This window comes from Balaenoptera borealis, assembly GCF_965194805.1.
Source record: "Balaenoptera borealis genome assembly, chromosome: 1".
In the NCBI taxonomy this organism is placed as follows: Eukaryota; Metazoa; Chordata; class Mammalia; order Artiodactyla; family Balaenopteridae; genus Balaenoptera; species Balaenoptera borealis.
Window position 1 is genome coordinate 158,263,145 of NC_138860.1, and position 25,979 is coordinate 158,289,123.

Here is a 25,979-nt window from a genome sequence, read left to right on the forward strand (position 1 = left end):
GGTCTGATTTAACCCTGTACCCCCCAGTTCTTTGCACAGAGATGGGCACATAGAAGACCCTTATGATCTTCTGAAGGAACAAAATGGCCCTGACAATCTCACTACACTTGGACTGGACATAAGACAATCTCAGGAGTCCATAAGTCAGAGAGCACTGACTATTTTTCAGAAGGCTTGTGAGTTCTAGCCCTGGCTTTGTTGCTGTGTGACTGTAGTCAAGTCACCTCATATCTCTGGGCTTCAGTGTCCATATGTGTTCAGTGTGCAGCTGGAGTCACAGCCCTGCCACCAAAAACCCTGCCCAGCGCAGTCTAGAGAAGATCACAGCGGAAGAACAGGACACATTCAGTGACTGCTGGGGCTGGAGGCCCTGTGTGCTGGGGCACCTGAAGGAGCCCTGGCTCGTTGCCAGTTCCCAGCCCCAACCTCCCCAGTCTCCACCCTTGGGCCAGCTGCCAGCACTCTGATGCCCAGCTGCTCTGCTGTGCTGGGGCCCTGTGGTGAGTCTTCCCTCAGGGCTGCCTTCTGCAGGGGCGGGGGCGGGGTGGGTCCAGGGTAGGGGAGGCTGGTGCCTATACAGGACAGCCAGAAACCATGATGGCACCACCTATCATGCGTCACGTGTGATTCACTCAGTGCCCTGTGAGCCTAGCCCAGGGCCTTATACAGAGTCACTGTTCACTGAATTTAGACAAACTCATCTGTATCTATGTGCAATTTCTTCTAAAAAATCTACATTTTTTTAGCTTTCCCTACCACTGAAATTTAAAGCCTGAAATGCAAATGTAAATGCTGAGCGACAAGCCCGGAGTTGGGCTTTTATTTGGTAGGCAAAAGAAAGTCAAGGGTTTAACAAGAGAATTTACATAACAACATTTTCTTACATAAACAACTGTATTTCAGAAATGAAACATAAACTTCAGTGCAATTACTAAACCTACTGGAAGCTTTCGGACTAGGCACAGTGATGAAAACATTATAGATTTCTTCAATTACTCCTCTCAATAGCCAGGTGAGTATGTGCTATTAATTATTAATTTACATACAAGCTCAGAAAAATGAAGAGACTTATTCAAGATCATACAGCTAGTAAGTAGTGGATACTATGTGAAACTATTTCTCTCTAACATGAGTGCAGGAGCTCTTAGTATGGCACCGCCCTGGTGTGGATCACAGTCAGTGCCATCACAGAGGGAAGCACAGAGTCCAGGGACAGCATGAGTGGTCAGTGCAGTTGGAGATGGGGTAGAGAAGCTCTCTGGAGGTGTGTAACAAGCAGTGAGGCATTATGAGTCCTTCATATCCTTGTCTCCAATCCCCCACCATCCGCTTGCTTGCCTGGTACTGTGGGTTCCTATGGTCTTTCTGAATTCCAGAAAGTTTCACAAAGAAAAGGAAAGATGGATGGTGGTCGTCCCTTTAACATAGTGCATTGCAGAAATGCATGTAGAAATGCATGTACAACAGCAGACAAATCTTCAGCCACATCTTTCCTCTCTCTAGTGAACACCATCAACTTCTGGCAAAATGCTTCAAGAATCAGGGCTCTAGATGTGCAGCAATATGGATGGACCTGGAGGGCCTTATGCTAAGTGAAATAAGTCAGACAGAGAAAGACAAATACTGTATGATCTCACGTATATGTGGAATCTAAAAAATACAACAAACTAGTGACTGTAACAAAAAAAGAAGTAGACTCACAGATATAGAGAACAAACTAGTGGTTGCCAGCAGGAAGGGTGGGGAGGGACAAAATATGGGTGGGAGAGTGGGAGGTACAAACCATGGGGTGTAAGATAGGCTCAAGGATGTACTGTACAACATGGGGAATACAGCCAATATTCTGTAATAACTGTAAGTGGAAAGTAACTTTTACAAAATGTATAAAAATTTTTTTAGTTAAAAAAAAAAGAATCGGGCTATGGGATAGTCCAGGGTCTATGGACTCAGGTAATCCATAATGGAGAAAAAAGAGCACAGGCAAGATGGATCACAGGAAGCCAGAGCCCACCAGGAAGGGCTCTTCCCATGCCAGTGCAGGGTAGTCAGATATTAAGGATGGAGCAGCTCTAAACCAACCCCCCAAGCAACAGTAACTTCTAAAACATACAGCCCTGGGCATAGTGGGCCATGTCAAGTTATTACCAAATTAAAATGCCTTAGAAATGGCCTCCTGACTATCCCAGTGAGAGAAGAATAGGGGGAGTGTTGGGGATTCTGAGTCATACAGCAGGCTGGGACCTCTGGGGCAGTTAGCGGTCAAAACCACCAAGATTAACAGTCTCCAACTCCCTTGGGCCCGAATAGTTAGTTTCTCTAAGGCACTCACACTCCAAATGCCAGGAGGCCCCCACAGATGTCTGATCAAATCATTCAGCCCTTGTTCTTCTCATACTCTGCAGCTGGCCTTTCATTTGGGGAGATTTAGCATTTTGACCAGTAAGAGCACCATTGTCCTGCAAACGTGACTACCAAGCGCCTGGGGTGAAGAGTGTAAACCACTGCACTCTTAAGAGGAAATCCAGATGGAGAGGCTGGCACCTAAAAGAAGGAACCAGACTTCCACGCCTCTGCTTCACTTAGAAGTCCCAAGTTTAAGGAATCAGGTCAAACAACAGGTTGTAAATGGGAAGAATACAGGACCTGGAATTAGAAGCTTTCATAAAGGACACTGCAAGGTGCGTGACCGTGGGCAAGTGAAGGACAATCTGCTTCTCAGCTTCCTCATCTGCAAATGGGAACCACTCAGCTCTCAGAGATCTTGGAAGGTGTGGTGAGAAAGAACATTTGGAGGGGCTGGCTGTCCTCTAGAGCACCACACACGTACTTCGTGACAGGTGAGGTGGCGGAGGTTTCCAATGCTCAAGTCTGGATTCTGTCCTGGGGAGAGTCACTGAATGATTTCCAGTGGGAGAGTGCCCTGATCACCGTGTGCATTTTAAGGGTCAACATTTGGTAGATAGCTAGTGGGAAGCAGCTGCATAGCACAGGGAGATCAGCTCAGTGCTTTGTGACCACCTAGAGGGGTGGGATAGGGAGGGTGGGAAGGGTGGGAGGGAGGGAGACGCAAGAGGGAAGAGATATGGGAACATATGTATAACTGATTCATTTTGTTATAAAGCAGAAACTAACACACCATTGTAAAGCAATTATACCCCAATAAAGATGTTAAAAAAAAAAGAAAAAAGGATCAGTATTTGGGGGGTGAGGAGTAGCATGGCAAAAGGCTGAAAGAAGCAGTCCCTGAGACAGAAAAATAATCAGGACAGAGTGTGATGTCTCAGGTGCCAAAGGAATGAAGTGTCTCAAGAAAGATACAGGGACCAACTGCATCAAACACTGTGCTGGGCCTGGGAAGGTAGCCGTAAGATTGACAGCTGGATTTGCCAACATGGAGGTTGCTCTTGACTTTGAGTAGAGCTGTTTCACTGGAGGGTGGGGGTGAAATGCTGCTTTCATCGGGTTTCAGAGAAAACAGAAGAATTGGAGCCAGGGAATAGAGACTACCATTTTTAGAAGTTTTGCTATAAAGGGAGACAGAGAAATGGGGCAATTGCTGGAGGGGAATTGCAGGGAAAGAGTTTTTTGAGGTTAGGAAATTTTTCAGCATGCATATAAGCTGGTTAGAATAAGAGGAAAACTCAAGCATGATGCAACAGAAATGGGACAGTTGGAGAAATGTCCCCGAGAAGGTGAGAGAGGGAAAGGATCTACCACAAAAGTAGAAGGGTTGGCCTTAGCTCTGTCTACCCTGCCCTACCCTGGCCAGTGACTACCTATTCATCTTGCAACATTCGGGTGAAGCACCACTTCCTTTGTGAAACTTTTCGTGATTGCTTCCCCTGCCAAGCAGAACCAACCTCTCCTGCCTGTGGACCCCATTTTACCTAGAGCTGACAGTCACCTGACCTTGCTCACTTGTCCCCACTCTCTTTCTCTCCCACCTCCTTCTCTTCCATCCTCTCACTCACTCATTCATTCACTCAACAGATATTTAGAGGCAACAGAGTCACTCTGCTTGGGTTTGTACCCTGGCTCTATCCCTTACTAGCTGGGCATGTTATTTAACTGCTCTGTGCCTTAATTTCCACATCTTTAAAACTGGAATTATACTAATACCTCATAAAATTGTTGTGAGGATTATGTTGAGAATACAATGTTTAGTACAATGCCTGGCACATAGTTCTCCCTCAGTACATGCTAACTGTAACAGTCTCGTTGTTGTTATGTGCCAGACGCTGGCCTGGGATTAGGGATACAGTGATGACTAGGACATAACTGTGGCCTAGCACGTGTTATCCTGAAGAATAAACTGTCCATTTAGGGACTTCCCTGGTGGCACAGTGGTTAAGAATCTGCCTGCCAATGCAGGGCACACAGGTTCAAGCCCTGCTCTGGAAAGATTCCCACACGCCGTGGAGCAACTAAGCCCGTGCACCACAACTACTGAGCCTGTGCTCTAGAGCCCGTGAGCCACAAATACTGAGCCCACGTGCCACAACTACTGAAGTCCACGTGCCTAGAGCCTGCACTCCACAACAAAGAGAAGCCACCGCAATGAGAAGCCTGCGCACCACAACAAAGAGTAGCCCCTGCTCACTGCAACTAGGGGAAGCCTATGTGCAGCAACCAAGACCGAACGTAGCCAAAAAATAAATAAATAAATATATTAAAAAAATTAAAAAGGAATAACTGTCCATTTAAACATCTTTCTCTCCCAGACCATGAAATCTGAGTATAGTGCCTAGCACAGAGTACCATGCGTGGCACTGAGTATGTAAGTACCCAACGAAATGTTTGTTGGACTGAACTCAATTGGTTACCTTGACTTGGAAGGTTAATTGACAGAAAGTGTGGGTATGAGGTGGTGATGGCTGGGGAAAATGAAGAAAGGACTTTGAGGATTAGGACTGTATAGATCAGTGTTGGGCATCTCGTGACCAATGGGCTAATTTCTGGAACCTCTCAGAAAAGACTGAACTTAGCCCCCTACTGTGCCCCCTCCCTCATTCCAGGTACTAGTTTACTGGAAGCAGTTCAAGGACTGGGTTGCAAGAATGGAATAAGACCATGTGTGTAACACCTAGCACACTGCCTCACAAACCATAGTTAACAAATATTAGCTTCTTTTTAAGCAAATATAGCAACTTAATCAAGGTAGCCAGTACGATTGTGCTGGGAGGACTTGCATGATAAACACAGGTAAGAACTCTCAGCACAGAGTTCACCCCACCACTGCTTCTTCAGTTCTATCCTCTCTAACCTTCCTGATGAAGATGCACTTCTGCAATTACTAAAGGGATGCTTCTGGAATGACGACATGATTTGGGAAATGGCAGAAGCAGCTTAGGTTAGCTTTAGTAATCCTAGCCCGTCATTAAACATTTTCATTTTCTTTTTTTTTTCTGAAATAGCCTTTATGTAAGAAAGGTTATTTAATACTGCCATAGAGCCTTTCAAGCTCCAAGATGGAAAGTTTTCTCTCTAAGGACAATTTCTATCTCCTCTGACTGCCTCTCCCCCATGATTACAGGTCTGCTGGTTCTTCCTGAATTATCAACTGTCTCTTCATTCACCCACATTTGGGGTGTGCCAATCCATCCTGCCCTGGGCATCACTGACCCTTTGCTCTTTGTGAACTCCACTGCAGACTTGGGCTTCTATACAGTTTTGCCTCACTTACAGTGATCTGTGATAAACATGGAGGCACTGTCTCATGTCTCTTCCATCACTTTAAGAGAAGAGGGACTGCTTGATTTGTGTGATCTGGAATTTGGGGTACTTCTCAGCTCTGGAGGCCCTGCCTTTCAGCTCTTGCTACTGGGCACTGCAGTATCTTCTCAACAAATCAGCCACTCTGCTCTTTGATCAGTGATTCTGAAGCTGACACTACTGCAGTTTATCTTTGTCTCCAGGGCCTTGTAATTTACTTCATTTTGTCTGGGAAGATGCTCTCTAGTAAGCTCTTGCAAACACTTTAGCCTGAGCTGTATATGCAATTCTCACCGAGACTTTCCACCAGGAATCTCTTGCAACTGCTCCAATTCAATTTTGTTTCTACATTTTATTAACACACACACACACACACACACACACACAGAGTTGACATAATTATCTAATATAACTTTACAATAATCCTTTAAGGAGTACAGCCCTTAGATCTAGGCATGTGGGGCTAAAAGAGTCCAAGAGAGCATGGTTGGAAGATGTGCTATTCTATGTTTACACTATAAAATTTCAAATGATAAATTTTGGTAGGGATTGCACTGACTCTGTACGTTGTTTTAGATACTATAAACATTTTAACAATATTAATTCTTCCAGTCCATGAGTACAAAATATCATTCATTTGTGTCTTCTTCATTACCTTCATCAGTGTCTTATAGTTTCAGTGTAAAAAGCCTTTCGCCTCCTAAGCTAAATTTATTCCAAGATATTTTATTCTTTTTGATGCAATTGTAAATGGGATTGTTTTCTTAATTTCTCTTTTTGATAGTTCATTATTAGTGTATAGAAACACAACTGATTTTAGTATATTGATTTTGTATCTTACAACTTTATTGAATTTTTAAAAATCATTCTAACAGGTTTTTTTTTTGGTGGAATCTTTAGGATTTTCTATATATAATATTGTCACCTCTAAATACAGACAGTTTTACTTTTTCCTTTCCAAATTGGATGCCTTTTATTTCTTTTTCTTTCTTAATTGCTTTGGCTAGGACTTCTGGTACTACAATGAATAAAAGTGGTGAGAGTGGCCATCTTTGTCTTGTTCCTGATCTTAGAGGAAAGACTCAGCTTTTTTACCATTGAGTATGACGTTATCTGTGGGTTTATCATATATGGCCTTTATTATGTTGAGATACATTTTCTTTATACCCACTTTGTTGAGAATTTTTATTATGAATGGACGTTGAATTTTGTCACGTGCTTATTTTGTATCTACTGAGATGATCATATGATTTTTTTCTCTTCATTTTATTAATGTGGTTTATCACATTGATTGATCTATGGATGTTGCACCATCCTTGCATCGCAGGAATAAATCCCACTTGATCACAGTGTATGTTGAATTTTAATGTATTGTTGAATTCTGTTTGCTAAAATTTTGTTGAGGATTTTTGCATCTGTGTTCATCAAAGACATTGGCCTGTAATTTTCTTTTCTTGTAGTGCCTTTCTCTGGTTTTGGTATCAGGATAATGCTGGCCTCATAAAATGAGTTTGGAAGTGTTCCCTCCTCTTCTATGTTTTGGAAAAATTTGAGAAGGATTGGTATTTTTTCTTTAAATGTTTGGTAGAATTCACCAGCCATCTGGTCCTGGACTTTTGTTTGTTGGCAGGTTTCTGACTACTGATTCAATCTCCTTACTAGTAATTGGTCTGTTTGGATTTTTATTTCTTCATGATTCAGTCTTGGTAGTTTCAAATGGTAAATTTAACATGACCACGAACTAATTACAATTCACATTTCCCCTTCATACACTGGGTAAGACTTGCATTTGTGGTCATTGTCAGCAAAGCACAGTCACAACCTTTCAGAGTCACTGGAAGCCAGTATTTGTGGGCAGCATAAAGGATAAGGATAGTGTGGCATCAAGAGTAATGATGTAGGAATATTACTCAGCCATAAAAAGAAATGAAATTGAGTTATCTGTAGTGAGGTGGATGGACCTAGAGACTGTCATGCAGAGTGAAGTAAGTCAGAAAGAGAAAAACAAATACCATATGCTAACACATATATATGGAATCTTAAAAAAAAAAAGGGTTCGGAACAATCTAGGGGCAGGACAGGAATAAAGACGCAGACATAGAGAATGGACTTGAGGACACAGGGAAGGGGAAGGGTAAGCTGGGACAAAGTGAGAGAGTGGCATGGACATATATACACTACCAAATGTAAAATAGATAGCTAGTGGGAAGCAGCTGCATAGCACAGGGAGATCAGCTCCATGCTTTGTGACCACCTAGAGGGGTGGGATAGGGAGGGTGGGAGGGAGAAGCAAGAGAGAGGAGATATGAGGATGTATGTATATGTATAGCTGATTCACTTTGTTATACAGCAGAAACTAACACACCACTGTAAAGCAACTGTACTCCAATAAAGATGTTAAAAAAAAAAAAAGAGTAATGATGTAACCAGCATGAAATAAAGGGTACTAGAGAACTGAAGAGACAAGAAGATCTATATTGTTTCTATAAAACAGGTTCCAGAAAGCCATGGCACTGTAAATAATAACAGTACTGCTACCTTTTTCTTATGGTAGGAAATGTGAAATTAGCCAGGAATGATGCACCTGACAATTAAAAAAACATGATGAGATGGTTCCTGAACCTGAACAGAAAGAAGGGGTATCTGGATACTCTGAAGAAACTTCATGTGCACTGAATGGATAATATACACATACATAAGTATCTCTTCTTTCCCTATTGTTCTAAATCCTCATTAATAAATCATTACTTCTCACATGGACCCATCAACTTATTTATACAGCAGAGACCTTACAAAAATATTAGCCAGGGCTCTGCACACCCTTGGAGCAGCCCTACTCTGGGGTAAGTATTACTATCATTTTTGACAAGAGAAACTGACTCTTAAACCCATCCTTTATTCTCACCAAAGCCTTTGCTTTCTTTGGTAGAAAGAAGGGTGGGCTTAAAGATAAAAAGACCGGAGTTTAAGTAACTAGCTCTTCCACTTACTAGTTGTGTAACCTCAGGCATGAGATAATCGGTCTCTTAACTCTTAAAATAGCTATAACAAATACAGGACTGGTGGGAAGATCAAATTATTTCCTGCAACAATGTAGGTCAGAACATTCTTTGAAAGGTTATACAAATGTCGGTAACTATTCCTACTGTTTTAATGTTTGACTTCCGCTTTTTCTACTTCTAGACCACCTGAATTATCATCATAATTTCACTAATATTTTTTAATTAATTAATTAATTATTTTTATTTTTGGCTGCATTGGGTCTTCATTGCTGCACGCAGGCTTTCTCTAGTTGCAGCGAGCAGGGTCTAATCTTCGTTGTGGTGCATGGGCTTCTTGTTGTGGTGGCTTCTCTTGTTGCGGAGCACGGGCTCTAGGCACGTGGGCTTCAGTAGTTGTGGCACACAGGCTCAGTAGTTGGGGCTCGCGCGCTCTAGAGCACAGGCTCAGTAGTTGTGGCACACAGGCTTAGTTGCTCGCAGCATGTGGGATCTTCCCGGACCAGGGCTCGAACCCCTGTCCCCTGCATTGGCAGGTGGATTCTTAACCTCTGCGCCACCAGGGAAGTCCCCATTTCACTAATTTAATGAGGAAAAAAACTATTTCTTTTATTTTTCTTACTTGGATTATTCTCTCCAACTCACTTGGCTGTCTCCAAACTTCTGCCCTATCAGCAGGAAGATCAGGAGACTCCTGGGGACAGAGAAGGAGGGCCGCTGAAATGAAGCCAACATCTCATATACAGGGACTTGTCTTCAACTGGCATGCCAGTGCGTAACTGAGCTCAGTGGAAAGGCTAAATCTCATAAGATCCGTAGCATAGTATTTACTGTCTCCATAGTTTTCCTTTTCCACAATGTCATACAGTTGAAACCATATAGTATGTAGACTTTTCAGACTGGCTTCTTTCATTTAGCAACATGTATTTAAGGTTCCTCCATGCCTGTTCACGGCTTGATAGTGCATTTCTTTTTAGAGCCAAATAATACTCCATTGTCTGGATGTACTGCAGTTTGTTTATTCATTCACCTAATGAAGAACATCTCGGTTGCTTCCAGTTGTTGGCGATTATGATTTTTTAAAGATAATTAAACAAAAAGGCCCTATTACTGTATAAACTGGAGCAATGTGCAACATTTGTGCCATACTGTGCCACTGTGTGCAGTTTTGTATAGACATAAGTTTTCAACTCAATTGGGTAAACACCTACAAGAGTAATTGCTAAATCATGTGGTCAGACTATGTTTAGCTTTTAATACGTTGCCAAAATGGCTGAACCATTCTGCATTACTGCCAACAATGAATGAGACTTCCTGTTGCTCCACATCCTTGCCAGCATTTGGTGTGTCAGTATTTTGTATTTTAGCCATTCTAATAGGTGTGGTGATATTTTATTCTTGTTTTAATCTGCATTTCCCTAATGACACATGAGATATGGGCATCTTTTCATATGCTTATTTGCCATCTGTATATATCTTGTCAGATGAGGTGTCTGTTAAAGTCTTCGGCCCATTTTTAAGTGGGTTGGTTGTTTTTCTTATTGCTGAGTTTTAAGAGTTCTTTGTATATTTTGAATGAAAGTCTTTTAAAAATCAAACATGTGTTTTGCAAGTATTTTTTTCTGGTTTGTGGCTTGTTTTTTCATTATTTTATCAGTGTCTTTCACAGAACAAAAGTTTTTAATTTTAGTAAGTCAAGTTATTGATTTTTTCTTTCATGAATTGTACTCTTGGTTTTGTATCTAAAAACTCATTGCCAAATCCAAGTTCACACAGATTTTCTCCTGTTATATTCTAGAAGTTTTGTGTTTTACATTTAGGTCTATTAGATTCCATTTTGAGTTAATTCTCATGAAAAGTGTAAGGTGAAAGATTTAGTTTCTACATATGGATGTCCAATTGTTCTAGCATCATTTGTTGAAAAGATGATCCTTTTTTTTCTGTTGAATTGCCTTTGCTCCTTTGTCAAGGATCAATTGACTATATTGGTGTATTTCTATTTCTGGACTCTCTATTCTGTTCCATTGGTCTGTTTGCCTATTCTTTTGCCAATACCATGCTGTTCTAATTACTGTAGCTTTATATTAAGTCTAATGTCATGTAGCATCAGTCCTTCAACTTTGTTCTTCTTTGTCAGTATTATGTGGACTATTCTCAGTTGTTTGCCTTTCCATATAAACTTTAAAATAAGTTTGTTGATATCCATAAAATAACTTGCTGGGATTTTAACTGAGATTACGTTGAATCTATAGATCAAATTAGGAGGAACTGACATTTAAACAATATTGAATCTTTCTATCCATGAACATGGAATAGCTCTCAATTTATCTAGATTTCTCTGATCAGAGTCTTGTACTTATATATATAAATTTATATATATCAATATATTTAGATTTATACCTAAGTATTTCTTTTTGTGTGTGATAATATAAATGACATTATGTTTTTAATTTCATATTCCAATTGTTCATTGCTGGTATATAGGAAAGCAACTGACTTTTGTATATTAACCTTGTATCCTGGAACCGTGCTATAACTGCTAGTTAGTTCTAGGAGTTTTCTGCCAGTTCTCTGGGATTTTCTACATAGTCAATCATGTCATCTGTGAACAAAGACAGTTTTATTCCTTCCTTCCTAATATCTATGCCTTTTATTTCCTTTACTGTTCTTATTGAATTAGCTAGACCTTTCAGTATAATGCTGAATAGGAGTAGTAAAAAGGGACATTCTTGCCTTTTCCCAAACTTAGGGGGAAAGCATCTAGTTTCTCATCATCAAGCATGATGTTAGGTGTAGATTTTTTGTAGATGTTCTTTATCTTATTGAGCAAGTTTCTTTCCATTCCTATTTTGCTGAGAGTTTTTCCTAAAATCACGATTGGATGTTGGATTGTATCAAGTGCTTTTCTGTATCTTATAGATATGATCATATGATTTTTCTTCTTTAGCCTGTTGATGTGATGCAATACAGTAATTGATTTTCTAATGTTGAACCAACCTTGCATATCTGGAATAAATCCCACTTCATTTAGGTGTATGGTTCTTTTTGTACATCATTGGATTCAATATGCTAATATTTTGTTGAGAATTTTTGCATTATGTTCATGAGAGATATTGGTCTGTAATTTTCTTATAATGTCTTTATCTGGTTTTGGTTTTAGGGTAATGCTGGCTTCACAGAACAAGTTAGAAAGTGTTCCCTCTGCTTCTATTTTCTGGAAGAGATTGTAGAGAATTGGTATCATCTTTTCCTTAAATGTCTGATAGAAGTCACCAGTGAAACCATCTGAGCCTGGTGTTTTCTGGAAGGTTACTAATTATTGATTCAATTTCCTTGGTAGATATAGGCCTCTTCAGATGATCCATTTCTTCTTGTATGAGTTTTGGTAGTTTGTGTGTTCCAAGGAATTGGTCTATTGCATCTAAGTTATCAAATTTGTGGGCACAGAGTTGCTCATAATATTCCTTTATTATGCTTTTAATATCCATGGGATCAGTAGTGATGATCCTTCTTACATTTCTGATATTAGTAATCTATGTCTTCTCTCTTTTTTTCTTGGCTAGCCTGGCTAGAGGTTTACTGCTTTTATTAATATTGCCAAAGAATCAGCTTTTGGTTTTATTGATTTTCTCTACTGATTTCTGCTCTGTTTCTTTTTTTTAAATTAATTTATTTATGGCTGCATTGGGTCTTCATTGCTGAGGGTGGGGTTTCTCTAGTTGCAGCGAGCAGGGTCTACTCTTCGTTGCAGTATGCGGGTTTCTCATTGCAGTGGCATCTCTTGTTGCAGAGTACCGGCCCTAGAGTGCACAGGCTTCAGTAGTTGCAGCACGTGGGCTCAGTAGTTGTGGCTCATGGGCTTAGTTGCTCCGTGGCATGTGGGATCTTCCCGGACCAGGGCTTGAACCCGTGTCCCCTACATTGGCAGGCGGATTCTTAACCACTGCGCCACCAGGGAAGTCCCTCTGCTCTTTGTTTCTATGAAGGTCTCCTAAGTCTTATTTCCCTTTCCACTTCTGCTCCTCTCCAACCCATCTACCGTCCCACAGCCAAAATCATCTTCCTACAAGTCAAAACTAATGCTTTTCAACTGCTTAAAATACTTCAGTGGCACCTTTTGCCTTCAAGATGAAGCCCAAACTTCTTATTGTTATCTCTAAAGCCCTGCATGATTTGGTCTGCTCATTCCTCCAGACTTATCATGTCTCATCCTTAGAACTCTTGGAGCTTTGACAGCATAGAAAAGACAGATATTAAGTTTTTACACAAATATTTATTCCAAGTATAGATAATGAAGAACTATTTAAATAGGCCAATAGAATTTACAGGAAACTCTTCAATTGATTCAGATTTTAAAAGACCATGAAGAAAAAAACTAGAGAAAGGGCTGGTAACCAAAAATTAATATAAAATGGATTTTTGAAAATAGTATTTAGAGACCTAGAGATCATAATGAAAGTTTGCGTTTTTTGGGGGGTTTTTTTTGGTTTTTTTTTCTGGCTGCACCACGCGCCATGTAAAATCTTAGTTCCCCGATGAGGAATCGAACCCACGCCCCCTGCAGTGGAAGTGCGGACCACCAGGGAAGTCCCGAAAGTTTGTTTTTTTTTTTAATTACAGAAAAGAAGGCACATCCAGATATATTTTTTCATTTTAAAGGTATATAAGGACAATACAGAAAAGGTAAACTCAAAAGGAAAAAAGTACTCACAATCCGACTGTCCTAACATAACTACTACTACATTCTGCAGTAGTTATTATGCTATATTCAAATATGGTTATAGTGATAGGCTTGTAGGCTATACCCTGGTTCTCAACCCTGGCATGTTAGAATCACCTGGTGGAACTTTTAAACATTAAGGTAACTGAGCCTGATTCCTGAACAACTAAATCAGAATCTCTGGGTGGTGAAGTCCTGTGCTGAGAAACACTGTATATAGACATGTCCTATGTACAGGCAGGGGCCTCACCTCAAAGGTGAGTTCATTTTTTGTATCAATCACCTGGGAAAGTGAAGAGTTCCTCAGACAGGATATGGAATCTTTTAGAGCAGTATTAGACTCATATGGGGAGCTTTAAAAATCCCAAAGCCCAGGCTACACCTCAACCCAATGACTTCAGAATCTCTAGGGGGTGGGAGGCAGGCGTCAGTAATTTCTTAAGCTCCCCAGGTGATTCCAGTATTCAGTCAAGGTTAAGAACCACTGTGCTGAGAGCTCCAGGTGAGCTACAAAGTAGGAATTTGGCTTTTGGCATATGGTAGGTGCTCAATAAACACTTTCCCCACAGGGAAAATTTCCCCATGCAGCCACAGGGAACTTGACAGGCTGTTCTGGAAATAGTAAGCTATGCCTCAGGGTGTATTTTAGACTGCCCCACGTTTATAGGTCTTTCACAATTGGCTTGGTTTTCACAAGCCTTTGGGGGTTTAAAGTTGTTAGTTTTGGCTCCTATATCCTTGTCTTCACAAGGAATTCCTTATGAAATGAGACTGAGCATTAACGCCTCCATGCTCTTGCCCACATGGCAACCATAAAACATCATACTGTGGCAGCAGACAGGAGCTTTCCCAGCACACGGAGCACCCACCCACACCCAGCTGAAACAGATGACACCACCATTTAATTAAATCAGCTTCCAGAAGGCTGACATCAGCTCAGGAAAAACACACCTGGACACCAGGGTCTGGCACCTTCAAGACTCCAGATGGTTCCTGTCTCTGCTGGACTAATGGGCACATTCCCCGGCTCTGGTGTCATGTTCCTCATAACCAAGACTGAGATTTCCTTAGGGTTCTGTCTGAGTGCTCTGCCTCCAGATACAGGCAGGGCTAACTCCCTCTCTTCCACTGAGTCTTTGCTCAAATCTACCTTTCATTGAGGCTTGCCCTGACCGTCCCATTTAAACTTGCAATCTCTTCTCCAGCATTCCCTTGTCCTGCTCTATTTTCTTTCATAGCACTCATCACCTTCCAAGACACTGAAAACGTTACTTGTTTTTCACACTTTTTGTTTACTGACCACCTTGTTGACTGGTTTATCCTCAGAGCATAGAACCTGACACATAGTAGTTGCTCAAGAAAGCTGTTGAATGAGTGAGGAAGCGCTTACCTCGATATCTGGGCAGCAGACTGTAGCCCTGAGCCTTTCCCTAGGACCCTACACTTTGAACAGTAGACTCCTTTTTGGGAAGCCAGAGCCTCTCCAGGGACCAGACTTGGACCCTCTGGAGGTATCATCCAACTGGGCTGCAGCTGACTGCACTGAGCAGCCTAGTGCCTACCCCCCCAGGGAACACAAGGTTAATTCTTGGACAACTTTGAGGCCAACAAAACCCAACACGCCAGCCTCACATCCTGATTACTCACTCCCTCAATGACATCCTCATCAGTTTTCTCATGCTCAAGTCACTGCTGTCTGCTTCTTCATGGTTCAATCTCCCACTTCTCTCCCACCTCACCATATTCTAACTTTCCACTGTCTTCTGAGAAGCCTCGACTTCTTCAGTGAATGTTCCTTCCATCTTCTAATTTCATAGAAACCTTGGTCTTCACTGAAAACACCATTTCCTCTACAGCCCTATGTGATGGAGGCTGCTCTTTCTTCTATACCCCATGCATCTGAAGGTCCCTCATATCCTCTTTGTACTCCATTTATGCTTCCGAGTCACCAGTATGTCACCTTCCTTAAAAAAAAAAAAAAGAAAACCTGTTCATTGCTCACGTTATCCAGAAATACTACCTCCTACCCTCCCTTGCTGTTCTCATTTACTCTCTCCCCCTTCACTAAGACTTCAGCTCACAAGACATCCTTTCCAATCAAGCTTACAAGGCTGTTCATATGGCTTAAAATTTTCACGGTTTTATCCCAATTACAAAGCACAGAGTTGGTACTCACGAAATATTTGCTAAATGGATGAGTTGAAGAAATGAAATCTGGGGCATGAAGCAGGAGGCAAGCTGAGGTTCAGGTCTGATTTTGGGGCTATAGCCTTCCCAGTTTACCAGACATCAATAAGGGTAAATGGATAGGTTGAATCTCATACTTGGACAATTATTATGATCCCACTTTATAGTAAGAAACTGAGCAAAAACAGTTAAATAACTCACTCAAGATTATAGCTAGTAAGATGTGGAACTGGGCTTTAAAAATCAACGTCTGACTCCACAGCCCACATTTTTTTTTAAATTTATTAATTTATTACTTATTTTTGGCTGCATTGGGTCTTTGTTTCTTCACCCCTTGGAGGGAGGGGGGCTGGGGGGACTACTTTACAATGTGGTTGTGTGGGTTTCTCATTGTGGTGGCTTCTCTTGCTGCGGAGCACGGGCTCTAGGCACGCAAGCTTCAGTAGTTGTGGCTCCCGGGCTCTAGAGTGCAGGGTCAGCAGTTGTGGTGCGCAGGCTTAGTTGCTCCGCCGCATGTGGGATTTTCCCTGACCAGGGCTTCAACCCGTGTCCCCTGCACTGGCAGGCGGATTCTTAACCACTGCACCACCAGGGAAGCCCCACATTTTAAAAAATAAATTTATTTATTTTATTTTTATTTTTGGCTGTGTTGGGTCTTTGTTGTTGTGCGCAAAAGCAACGCTTCTCTAGATGTGGTGAGTGGGGGCTACTCTTCATTGTGGTGCACGTTGCAGTGGCTTCTGTTGTTGCAGTGCACAGGCTCTAGGCACGTGGGCTTCACTAGTTGTGGCACGTGGGCTCAGGAGTTGTGGCTCACGGGCTCTAGAGCACAGACTCAGCAGTTGTGGCGCAGGGGCTTAGTTGCCCTGCGCCATGTGGGAATCTTCCAGGACCAGGGCTCGAACCCATGTCCCCTGCATTGGCAGGCAGATTCTTAACCACTGTGCACCAGGGAAGCCCAGCACAGCCCACATTTTTAACCTCCAAAAAATACTGCCCTCCTGAACAATAGAGTTTGCAGTTAAAAGACAAGGTTTTGTACAGCTCACTGCATATAAGTATTTTGAATAATCTTCACAGCACTGACAAGTGATTCTGTCGTGAAGACACAAGTAGCAGGGAATTCTCAAAGGAAACAGAAACCATTTATTCCACAAAGACATAATTAAAAGAATATAAGGAAGACCAATAAAATCCAAGACATCTATTTCCAGGTTTTTGGAGAATCATTGGATATAGAGATATTTTAAGTGTATTTCTATAAACAGTTGACCCTTGAACAACAACATGATTAGGGGCACTGACCCTGCATGCAGTCAAAAATCCGCATATAACTTATAGTCAGCCCTCCATATATGAAGTTCCTCCATAACCATGATTCTGATGCAGCCAATCACGGATCATGTAGTACTGTAGTGTGTACTGTTGAAAAAAATCCACATATAAGTGGATGCACTGCAGTTCAAACGTTCAAGGGTCAACTGTAATAGGTTCTTAAGAATAGAAAACACCTGGGGGGCTTCCCTGGTGGCACAGTGGTTGAGAATCTGCCTGCCAATGCAGGGGACACGGGTTCGAGCCCTGGTCTGGGAATATCCCACATGCCACGGAGCAGCTGGGCCCGTGAGCCACAATTACTGAGCCTGCGCATCTGGAGCCCGTGCTCCGCAACAAGAGAGGCCGCGATAGTGAGAGGCCCGCGCACCACGATGAAGAGTGGCCCCTGCTTGCCGCAACTAGAGAAAGCCCTCTCACAGAAACGAAGACCCAACACAGCCATAAATAAAATAAATAAAAAAAAAAAAAAAAAAAAAAGATCCTGGTTAGTTTATTAAAAAAAAAAAAAGAAAAGAAAAGAAAACACTTGGGGCTTCCCTGGTGGCGCAGTGGTTGAGAATCTGCCTGCCAATGCAGGGGACACGGGTTCGAGCCCTGGTCCGGGAAGATTCCACATGCCGCGGAGCAACTAGGCCCGTGAGCCACAGCTACTGAGCCTGCGCGTCTGGAGCCTGTGCTCTGCAGTGGGAGAGGCCGCAATAGTGAAAGGCCCGCGCACCGCGATGAAGAGTGGCCCCCGCTTGCCGCAACTAGAGAAAGCCCTCGCACAGAAACGAAGACCCAACACAGCCAAAAATAAATAAATAAAAATAAAGGAATTCCTTTAAAAAAAAAAAAAGAAGAAAAGAAAACACCTGGGGTGGGGAGGCCATTCCCATGCAGATATATCTGCTGCATTCTCAGTGAAGGGCCAGCTAAGTATGATTTGTGAGCCAAATCTGACCCACTATCTGTTTTGTGTATGGTCGGTGAGTTAAGAATGTCTTTTACATTTTAATGGTTGGTTTAAAAATTAGAAGAATAATATTTAATGATATAAAAATTATATGAAATTAAAATTTCAGTGTCCATAAACGAAGTTTTGTTGGAATATAGCTACAGCTATACTCATTTGTCTATGTGTTCTCTATGGCTGCTTTCATGTTACAGCAACAGAGATGAGTAGTTGTGACAGAGACAACAAAGCCCCCCAAACTCAGAAATATTGACCATTTGACTCTTTACAAAAAGAGCTGGCCAACCTTGTTATAGGCCATTTCTTCTGACTTGACTTCCAGTTCACTGATTCTGTCCTCAGTTGTATCTAATCTGTTGCTAAATCCTTCTACTGCATTTTTAATTTTGGTCACTGTATTTTTCAATTCTATAAGTTTTGTTTTTCCAGTCTAATGTTTTGCTTTTTATAGTTCCCCATTACACGTGTATAGTTCAATATTATCTTTATTTCCTTAAATAGAATATATCTAATTGCTTTATTTTTTATTTTTTTTGAATATTTGAATTTTATTTTTTTATACAGCAGGTTCTTATTAAATATCCATTTTACACATATTAGTGTATATATGTCAATCCCAATCTCGCAATTCATCACACCACCATCACCCACCTACACCACTTTCCCCCCTTGGTGTCCATACGTTTGTTCTCTACATCTGTGTCTCAATTTCTGCCCAGCAAACTGGTTCATCTGTACCATTTTTCTAGATTCCACATATATGCGTTAAAATAAGATATTTTTCTCTTTCTTACTTAATTCACTCTGTATGACAGTCTCTAGATCCATCCACGTCTCTACAAATGACCCAGTTTCGTTCCTTTTTATGGCTGAGTAATATTCCACTGTATGTATGTACCACATCTTCTTTATCCATTCATCTGTCGATGGGCATTTAGGTTGCTTCCATGACCTGGCTATTGTAAATACTGCTGCAATGAACATTGGGGTGCATGTGTCTTTTTTTTTTTTTTTTTTTTAATTTCTTTCATCAGTGTCTTATAGTTTTCTGCATACAGGTCTTTTGTCTCCCTAGGTAGGTTTATTCCTAGGTATTTTATTCTTTTTGTTGCAATGGTAAATGGGAGTGTTTCCGTAATTTCTCTTTCAGATTTTTCATCATTAGTGTATAGGAATGCAAGAGATTTCTGTGCATTAATTTTGTATCCTGCAACTTTACCATATTCATTAATTAGCTCTAGCAGTTTTCTGGTGGCAGTTTTAGGATTCTCTATGTATAATATCATGTCATCCGCAAACAGTGACAGTTTTACTTCTTCTTTTCCAATTTGTATTCCTTTTATTTCTTTTTCTTCTCTGATTGCCGTGGCTAGGACTTCCAGAACTATGTTGAATAATAGTGGTGAGAGTGGACATCCTTGTCTCATTCCTGATCTTAGAGGAAATGCTTTCAGTTTTTCACCATTGAGAATGATGTTTGCTGTGGGTTTGTTGTATATGGCCTTTATTAAGTTGACGTAGGTTCCCTCTATGCCCACTTTCTGGAGAGTTTTTATCATAAATGGGTGTTGAATTTTGTCAAAAGCTTTTTCTGCATCTATTGAGATGATCATATGGTTTTTATTCTTCAATTTGTTAATATGGTGTATCACATTGATTGATTTGCGTATATTGAAGAATCCTTGCATCCCTGGGATAAATCCCACTTGATCGTGGTGTATGATCCTTTTACTGTGTTGTTGGATTCTGTTTGCTAGTATTTTGTTGAGGATTTTTGCATCTATATTCATCAGTGATATTGGTCTGTAATTTTCTTTCTTTGTAGTGTCTTTGTCTGGTTTTGGTATCAGGGTGATGGTGGCCTCATAGAATGAGTTTGGGAGTGTTCCTTCCTCTGCAATTTTTTGGAAGAGTTTGAGAAGGATAGGTGTTAGCTCTTCTCTAAATGTTTGATAGAATTCACCTGTGAAGCCATCTGGTCCTGGACTTTTGTTTGTTGGAAGATTTTTAATCACAGTTTCAATTTCATTGCTTGTGATTGGTCTGTTCATATTTTCTGTTTCTTCCTGGTTCAGTCTTGGAAGGTTATACCTTTCTAAGAATTTGTCCATTTCTTCCAGGTTGTCCATTTTATTGGCATACAGTTGCTTGTAGTAGTCTCTTAGGATGCTTTGTATTTCTGCAGTGTCTGTTGTAACTTCTCCTTTTTCATTTCTGCTTTTATTGATTTGAGTCCTCTCCCTCTTTTTCTTGATGAGTCTGGCTAATGGTTTATCAATTTTGTTTATCTTCTCAAAGAACCAGCTTTTAGCTTTATTGATCTTTGGTATTGTTTTCTTTGTTTCTATTTCATTTAGTTCTGCTCTGATCTTTATGATTTCTTTCCTTCTGCTAACTTTGGGTTTTGTTCTTCTTTCTCTAGTTTCTTTAGGTGTAAGGTTAGATAGTTTACTTGAGATTTTTCTTGTTTCTTTAGGTAGGCTTGTATAGATATAAACTTCCCTCTTACAACTGCTTTTGCTGCATCCCATAGGTTTTGGGTCATCGTGTTTTCATTGTCATTTGTCTCTAGGTATTTTTTGATTACCTCTTTGATTTCTTCAGTGATCTCTTGGTTATTTAGTAACGTATTGTTTAGCCTCCATGTGTTTGTCTTTTTTACGTTTTTTCCCTGTAATTCATTTCTAATCTCATAGCATTGTGGTCAGAAAAGATGCTTGATATGATTTCAATTTTCTTAAATTTACTGAGGCTTGATTTGTGACCCAAGATGTGATCTATCCTGGAGAATATTCTGTGCGCACTTGAGAAGAACGTGTAATCTGCTGTTTTTGGATGGAATGTCCTATAAATATCAATTAAATCTATCTGGTCTATTGTGTCATTTAAAGCTTCTGTTTCCTTATTTATTTTCATTTTGGATGATCTGTCCATTGGTGTAAGTGAGGTGTTAAAGTCCCCCACTATTATTGTGTTACTGTCAATTTCCTCTTTTATGGCTGTTAGCAGTTGCCTTATGTATTGAGGTGCTCCTATGTTGGGTGCATATATATTTATAATTGTTATATCTTCTTCTTGGATTGATCCCTTGATCATTATGTACTGTCCTTCTTTGTCTCTTGTAACATTCTTTACTTTAAAGTCTATTTTATCTGATATGAGTATAGCTACTCCAGCTTTCTTTTGATTTCCATTTGCATGGAATATCTTTTTCCATCCCCTCACTTTCAGTCTGTATGTGTCCCTAGGTCTAAAGTGGGTCTCTTGTAGACAGCATATATATGGGTCTTGTTTTTGTATCCATTCAACAAGCCTGTGTCTTTTGGTTGCAGCATTTAATCCATTCACGTTTAAGGTAATTATCGATATGTATGTTCCTATGACCATTTTCTTAATTGTTTTGGGTTTCTTTTTGTAGGTCCTTTTCTTCTCTTGTGTTTCCCACTTAGAGAAGTTCCTTTAGCATTTGTTGTAGAGCTGGTTTGGTGGTGCTGAATTCTCTTAGCTTTTGCTTGTCTGTAAAGCTTTTGATTTCTCCATCAAATCTAAATGAGATCCTTGCCGGGCAGAGTAATCTTGGTTGTAGGTTCTTCCCTTTCATCACTTTAAGTATATCATGCCACTCCCTTCTGGCTTGTAGAGTTTCTGCTGAGAAATCAGCTGTTAACCTTATGGGAGTTCCCTTGCATGTTATTTGTCGTTTTTCCCTTGCTGCTTTCAATAATTTTTCTTTGTCTTTAATTTTTGCCAATTTGATTACTGTGCATCTCGGCATGTTTCTCCTTGGGTTTATCCTCTATGGGACTCTCTGCACTTCTTGGACTTGGGTGGCTATTTCCTTTCCCATGTTAGGGAAGTTTTCAACTATAATCCCTTCAAATATTTTCTCGGGTCCTTTCTCTCTCTCTTCTCCTTCTGGGACTCCTATAATGCGAATGTTGCTGCATTTAATGTTGTCCCAGAGGTCTCTTAGGCTGTTTTCACTTCTTTTCATTCTTTTTTCTTTATTCTGTTCCGCAGCAGTGAATTCCACCATTCTGTCTTCCAGGTCACTTCTCTGTTTTTCTGCCTCAGTTATTCTGCTATTGATTCCTTCTAGTGTAGTTTTCATTTCAGTTATTGTATTGGTCATCTCTGTTTGTTTGTTCTTTAATTCTTCTAGGTCTTTGTTAATCATTTCTTGCATCTTCTCAATCTTTGCCTCCATTCTTATTCCGAGGTCCTGGATCATCTTCACTCTCATTATTCTGAATTCTTTTTCTGGAAGGTTGCCTATCTCCACTTCATTTAGTTGTTTTTCTGGGGTTTTTTCTTGTTCCTTCATCTGATATATAGCCCTCTGCCTTTTCATCTTGTCTATCTTTCTGTAACTGTGGGTTTTGGTCCACAGGCTGCAGGATTGTAGTTTTTTTTGCTTCTGCTGTCTGTCCTCTGGTGGTTGAGGCTATCTAAGAGGCTTGATGGGAGGCTCTGGTGGTGGGTAGAGCTGACTGTTGCTGTGGCGGACCGCATGTGTCTTTTTGATTTATGGTTCTCTCTGGGTATATGCCCAGTAGTGGGATTGCTGGGTCATATGGTAATTCTATTTTTAGGTTTTAAGGAACCTCCATACTGTTCGCCATAGTGGCTGTATCAATTTACATTCCCACCAACAGTGCAAGAGGGTTCCCTTTTCTCCACACCCTCTCTAGCATTTGTTGTTTGTAGATTTTCTGATGATGCCCATTTAACTGGTGTGAGGTGATGCCTCACTGTAGTTTTGATTTGCATCTCTCTAAAAATTATTGATGTTGAGCAGTTTTTCATGTGCTTCTTGGCCATCTTTATGTCTTCTTTGGAGAAATGTCTATTTAGGTCTTCTGCCCATTTTTGGATTGGGTTGTTTGACTTTTTAATATTGAGCTGCGTGAGCTGTTTATATATTTTGGAGATTAATTCTTTGTCCGTTGATTCATTTGAAAATATCTTCTCTCATTATAAGGGCTGTCTTTTCATCTTGTTTGTAGTTTCCTTTGCTTTGCAAAAGCTTTTAAGCTTCATTAGGTCCCATTTGTTTATTTTTGTTTTTATTTCCATTACTCTAGGAGGTGGACCAAAAAAGATCTTGTTGTGATTTATGTCAAAGAGTGCTCTTCCTATGTTTTCCTCTAAGAGTTTTATAGTGTCCGGTCTTACATTTAGGTCTCTAATCCATTTTGAGTTTATTTTTGTGTATGGTGTTAGGGAGTGTTCTAATTTCATTCTTTTACATGTAGCTGTCCAGTTTTCCCAGCACCACTTATTGAAGAGACTGTCTTTTCTCCATTGTATATCTTTGCCTCCTTTGTCATAGATTAGTTGACCATACATGCATGGGTTTATCTCTGGGCTTTCTATCCTGTTCCATTGAGCTATATTTCTGTTTTTGTGCCAGTACCATATTGCCTTGATGACTGTAGCTTTGTAGTATAGTCTGAAGTCAGGGAGTCTGATTCCTCCAGCTCCGTTTTTTTCCCTCAGGACTGCTTTGGCTATTCGGGGTCTTTTGTGTCTCCATACAAATTTTAAGACTTTTTGTTCTAGTTCTGTAAAAAATGCCATTGGTAATTTGATAGGGATTGCATTGAATCTGTAGATTGCTTTGGGTAGTAGAGTCATTTTCACAATATTGATTCTTCCAATCCAAGAACATGGTATATCTCTCCATCTGTTGGTATCATCTTTAATTTCTTTCATCAGTGTCTTACAGGTTTCTGAATACAGCTCTTTTGTTTCCCTAGGTAGGTTTATTCCTAGGTATTTTATTCTTTTTGTTGCAGTGGTAAATGGGAGTGTTTCCTTAATTTCTCTTTCAGATTTTTCATCACTAGCACACAGGAATGCAAGAGATTTCTGTGCATTAATTTTGTATCTGGCAACTTTACCAAATTCATTGATTAGCTCTAGTAGTTTTCTGGTGGCACCTTTAGGATTCTCTATGTATAATATCATGTCACCTGCAAACAGTGACAGTTTTACTTCTTCTTTTCCAATTTGGATTCCTTTTATTTCTTTTTCTTCTCTGATTGCTGTGGCTAGGACTTCCAAAACTATGTTGAATAACAGCAGCAAGAGTGGACATCCTTGTCTTGTTCCTGATCTTAGAGGAAATGCTTTCAGTTTTTCACCACTGAGAATGATGTTTGCTGTGGGTTTGTCTGTCGTATATGGCCTTTATTATGTTGAGGTAGGTTCCCTCTATGCCCACTTTCTGGAGAGTTTTTATCATAAATGGGTGTTGAATTTTGTCAAAAGCTTTTCCTGCATCTATTGAGATGATCATATGGTTTTTATTCTTCAGTTTGTTAATATGGTGTATCACATTGATTGATTTGCATATATTGAAGAATCCTTGCATCCCTGGGATGAATCCCACTTGATCATGTTGTATGATCCTTTTAATGTGTTGTTGGATTCTGTTTGCTAGTATTTTGTTGAGGATTTTTGCATCTATATTCATCAGTGATATTGGTCTGTAATTTTCTTTTTTTGTAGTATCTTTCTCTGGTTTTGGTATCAGGGTGAGGGTGGCCTTGTAGAATGAGTTTGGGAGTGTTCCTTCCTCTGCAATTTTTTTGGATGAGTTTGAGAAGGATGGGTGTTAGCTCTTCTCTAAATGTTTGATAGAATTCACCTGTGAAGCCATCTGGTCCTGGACTTTTCTTTGTTGGAAGATTTTTTTTTTCTTTTTAAATCTTGAGTGTTACATCTTTTTTTTTTTTTTTTTAAACTTTGGGTTTATTTATTTATTTATTTATTTATTTATTTATTTATTTATGGATGTGTTGGGTCTTCGTTTCTGTGCAAGGGCTTTCTCTAGTTGCGGTAAGTGGGGGCCACTCTTCATCGCGGTGCGCGGGCCTCTCATTATCACGGCCTCTCTTGTTGCAGAGCACAGGCTCTAGACGCGCAGGCTCAGTAATTGTGGCTCACAGGCCTAGTTGTTCTGTGGCATTTGGGATCTTCCCAGACCAAGGCTCAAACCCGTTTCCCCTGCAATGGCAGGCATATTCTCAACCACTGTGCCACCAGGGAAGCCCCTGTTGGAAGATTTTTAATCACAGTTTCAATTTCATTACTTGTGATTGGTCTGTTCATATTTTCTGTTTCTCCTGGTTCAGTCTTGGAAGGTTATGCCTTTCTAAGAATTTGTCCATTTCTTCCAGGTTGTCCGTTTTATTGGCATAGAGTTGCTTGTAGTAGTCTCTTAGGATGCTTTGTATTTCTGTGGTGTCCGTTGTAACGTCTTCTTTTTCATTTCGAATTTTTTTGATTTGAGTACTCTCCCTCTTTTTCTTGATGAGTCTGGCTAATGGTTTATCAATTTTGTTTATCATCTCAAAGAACCAGCTTTTAGTTTTATTGATCTTTGCTATTGTTTTCTTTGTTTCTATTTCATTTATTTCTGCTCTGATCTTTATGATTTCTTTCCTTCTACTAACTTTGGGTTCTGTTGGTTCTTCTTTCTCTAGCTGTTTTAGGTGTAAGGTTAGATTGTTTGAGATTTTTCTTGTTTCTTGAGGTAGGAATGTACTGTTATAAACTTCCCTCTTAGAACTGCTTTAGCTGCATCCCATACGTTTTGGATTGTCATGTTTTCATCGTCATTTGTCTCTAGGTATTTTTTGATTTTCTCTTTGATTTCTTCAGTGATCTCTTGGGTATTTAGTAACGTACTGTTTAGCCTCCAAGTGTTTGTGTTTTCTACGTTTTTTCCTCGTAATTGATTTCTAATCTCATAGCGTTGTGGTCAGAAAAGATGCTTGATATGATTTCAATTTTCTTAAGTTTATTGAGGCTTGATTTGTGACCCAAGATGTGATCTATCCTGGAGAATGTTCCATGCACACTTCAGAAGAAAGTGTAATCTGCTGTTTTTGGATGGAATGTCCTATAAATGTCAATTAAATCTATCTGGTCTATTGTGCCATTTAAAGCTTGTGTTTCCTTATTAATTTTCTGTTTGGATGATCTGTCCATTGGTGTAAGTGAGGTGTTAAAGTCCCCCACTATTATTGTGTTACTGTCAATTTCCTCTCTTATAGCTGTT

At 40.2% G+C, this 25,979-nt stretch overlaps 1 protein-coding gene across 5 annotated transcripts in view; it reads right to left on the reverse strand.

Annotated features, from left to right (window-relative positions):
* ST3GAL3 (ST3 beta-galactoside alpha-2,3-sialyltransferase 3) overlaps window positions 1–25,979 on the reverse strand; it is a 236,548-nt gene that overhangs the window by 78,879 nt on the left and 131,690 nt on the right. The gene's annotated exons all lie outside the window — the stretch shown is intronic.